Source organism: Crocodylus porosus, unplaced genomic scaffold (genome assembly GCF_001723895.1).
Source record: "Crocodylus porosus isolate Cpor-Errol unplaced genomic scaffold, CroPor_comp1, whole genome shotgun sequence".
NCBI classification, from domain to species: domain Eukaryota; kingdom Metazoa; phylum Chordata; order Crocodylia; family Crocodylidae; genus Crocodylus; species Crocodylus porosus.
In genome coordinates this window covers 20,997,282-21,000,957 of record NW_017728949.1, presented here as the reverse complement: position 1 = coordinate 21,000,957, position 3,676 = coordinate 20,997,282, and the positions used below count along the sequence as shown (strand labels likewise).

Sequence of the window (3,676 nt, the reverse complement as noted above, 5' to 3'; positions counted from 1 at the left end):
GGGGGGGGCTGTTGTATTTTTGTCAACATCTCTATGGAAATGCTATTTTGTAACTTCTTGGAACAATGCTCATTAGTGAATCACACATCCCTTTCCATAGAGACAGCCATTCTGCTGTGTATTAGTCTCATTCACAAGCCCTCTCTTTATGATGGATGTAACTACTACCTCAGAAGAGGTGGTGTTACACAAGACCTCTAATCACATCAGGCCAAGGCTTTATAAATATACAACAGAAATTTAAAACTAGTTATATGGCATAGCCATGATGGTAAATGGGAAATCAGTACTTCATATACTGGGAGTTATATTTTGAGTTTACCTGAAAAATTTGTTATTACTAGAAAGAATACAGGAAAGAAGTAGCAATACAAGACGCTATAAATATGCCAATAAATGTGAGAACAAAATAAAATAGATTTATGGCCAACTGAATTTCATTTATTGATGCATCACTACAGCATCATTTAAAAACAGGTCATAAAACAAAACATAGAAACTTAGGGGCTGAGTATTGAAAGATATTTAAAGGGGCAAGAAACAAGAGATGTGCTAATTATGAAGGACGTTAAATGATGTGGTAAATACAAAATCCTTATTCACTAATTGTTTAACTTAGCATTACCCATCCACCCCAGAACTGTCCCAAAATATAGAGTATTTTTCCAACAAAGAAGCTTCTTGTTTGTTCTGTAATTTTATTCAGATGCCTGAACACATTACAGTAATGCATTTGTAGCTAGATGACATCAGCAACTGGTAGCAACAAGAATGAATGAAACAGATACCACTGAGCACTGCTTCTTGATCCATTTATCATTTTCATTCTGTGCACAGCCCATAATATTAGTAGAGCCTTAATAAAAGGGTTACTAGATGAAATCCTCCCATTTAACCCAAAGCACAGAAAGTCGAAATCTTTATGCATGATTAAAAAAAGAGAGAGATTGCATTTACAATTGGAACTGTAGATGCTGAAAGCATTTATTTCCTTTTCTTCTGTAGAATTCAAAATTAACTCTACAAACAGGGATCAATCCTTACAACATCCCTGGAACAGATGCATTTAAGAATTATAATCTATCAAATGAGTAGTTTTAACTCAAAAGAAAATTAAGTTCAGTTTAAAAAAGGAATGCCCAAAAGTGCCTTGACAATAGGTTTACAATAGTAAATATGCAAATGTACTGCTACCAAATACGAGCTTTTAACCAGAAAAGTCTTATAGAAGTGCAATGATAGAGATTTTTTGGGACCAATACCAATGGCCAATTTTTAATGAGCCATATCGGCCAATACTGATCCAATTGCTGATACGAGGCCCGGCAGCATAAAGAGTGGTAAGTCTGTTGTGGGGGAAGGGGCAGATTGAGGCCCCATAGAGAGAGAGAGAGAGAGAGCGCGAAGCAGGGCAGGGACAGGCGCTGCCCAGCCGGGATGGGGGAGCATGGGACAGAGCTGCAACTCTTCGGGAGGCTCCCGCTGCTGCGCACACCCACAAGGGCATGGAGGCAGGGGTGTGCTGCCCGGATCTGTGTGTGAGGTGGGGGCAGGTTGTTGCTGTGGGTGGTGCCAGGCTGTTCCCAGCTGGGGGGGTCTGGACTGGGCTATGCTTGAGGCAGGCAGCAACAGCACTGCTACAAAGTGGGGAGGCAAATTTTGGGGTGGCTGCAGCCCACCTGTAGTCTCCCTCTTAGCAATACTTTTGACTACGCTGAGTGCAGCCCCAGCCCAGCCCCTCTATCACGAAGAGCCCGGCACCGGCACCGGTCCCAGCCCCAGCAGCATCCCACCCTTACCCCACTTCCCATGCCCTCCTGGGGCATGCACAGCAGCAAGTGCTACCCCTCCTCCCGCATCTCCTAGACGAGCAACTCACAGCACCATTTGGTGCTCCACCCTGGATGTGTAGCACCTGTCCCTGTCCTTGCCCCAGCCCCACTCCCTCCCTCACTGCAGGGGCCTCAATCTGCTCCCCCTCCACACCCCTTCCTTCCCCCACAACAGACTTACCAGCTGGATGCTGCTTTCCATGCCGCCTGTGCTCTGCTGCAGCTGCGTGCATGCAGGCAGCATTTATTAGTGACATTATTGACCACATCAGCCAAAAAAAGCTGATTGCCAATAAAAGTAAAATTGACATTATCAGTACAGATATGATATGGGACCAATGCATCAGTGCACCTCTATGCTCTCATGAAACATGGTGCCTCTATGCCAGTGGTCTCCAAAGTGGGGTACATGCACCCCAGGGGTGCGCAAGACAATGCATTGGGGTGCAGGAAGAAAATATTAGAACTTCTATTTCTATATATATAAATATACATATATGGGGGGGTGCACGCTCAAAAATTTTTTATTGATAGGGGGTGCATGCTCAAAAATTTTTCACTGATAGGGGTGCGTGATCAAAAAAGTTTGGAGACCACTGCTCTATACAACTGACCAACACGTGTGTCAGGAGAAGCAAACTATGGATCATTTCCCAAGATGCCCTGTAGCACTGCAACGCACCCCACCAGATCTGGCAACACCAACACCAGAGGCAGTGGCCTGTGCAGAATACTGGGAACAGACCACATCGGAACGTTGGACTGGAGACATGACAAAGAAGAGCAGAAAAACAAAACAAAACAAAACAAAACATAAATGAAGATAACTATAGACCCCGTCTACAAACAATTCTTTTCATCCTATGATAACATAATTGTGTGCGCATTGTGTGTGGGGGAACAGGAGAAAGTCATTCACCAACCTGTACCCTGGAACAACTTCTTCCTACCCCATCATTTTATTCAACCCAAACTTCTGCAGAGTCTCAGAGGAACTTCAATTTCAGGCCATTTCTAAAGGGTCCCCTCTACTGCAGTACCTGCTCATCCACTAATGCACAGAGACTTTTGAACAACAAAACATTATGCTGAAGAACTTCTGAAACCAACACTTTTTTTTGGCTACTGTATGCTAAATCATTGAAAGCTTTCAAACACATACATACATTTAAGAAAGCAACTTTTATACCAAATTTCAACTCAAATAATCCAGGAGAAAGCACGCACACATTCAGATAGCCAATTCTACCAAGATATCGCTGAGGAGCTAATGCGACTTCGTAAGGAAAGAAGTGTTGCAAAACCTGGTGCAGCCGGAACCTCTTGGGCACCGGATGTGCAGGCGGCCGCAACAGAAAGGGGTCGGTAGCGTCGGCCCCAGTAGCCGACGCACAACATCCCGGCAGGACGCTCCGGGGAGGGGGCTTCCTCCCCGCGCGCAAGCGACCTTGATGAGGAGCTAAAGGACGCCCCGGGCAGAGGCGGAGGGCGCGAACAGCCCAGCTGCTGGGAGCAACGGCCTCATCTCCAAGCCACGGGGACCCCGGGGAGACCGGAGGGAACTCGCGCGGCCCCTCCCTCTACAGCCCCCGCCCCTGACAGGCACAGCCCCACCCCTCGCAGGCCTCGGCCCGCTCAGCACCACTGGGCTACCGCAGGGGGCGGCGCTGAGGCCGTGAGGGAGGCGGGAGGATGAGGGCCGCTTACCGCTCCGGTCCGGCTCACTGCCCGCAGCTGGGCGGAAGGAGGCGCGGCGCCGGCTGTTTGCGTCATCAGGTGGCACCAGGAGGGGCGGGGCTCGGGCTCCCTTGCCCGCCCACCCGCCTAGCTATCGCTTCGCGGAG

At 47.7% G+C, this 3,676-nt stretch overlaps 1 protein-coding gene across 6 annotated transcripts in view; it reads right to left on the bottom strand.

Moving 5' to 3' along the window:
• The window catches only part of TRAK2 (trafficking kinesin protein 2), a 41,006-nt gene extending 37,376 nt beyond the window's left edge, over positions 1-3,630 (bottom strand). For 4 of the 6 annotated variants that reach the window (XM_019553818.1, XM_019553822.1, XM_019553823.1 and 1 more), the window contains exon 1: positions 3,540-3,630. The gene's annotated coding sequence lies outside the window, so the exon portion shown is untranslated. Of the gene's footprint in view, positions 1-2,998; positions 3,063-3,136; positions 3,261-3,539 lie in introns of those variants that run through there. The other 2 variants (XM_019553819.1, XM_019553821.1) reach the window with 2 other exon arrangements.
• Positions 3,631-3,676: the final 46 nt, after the last annotated feature.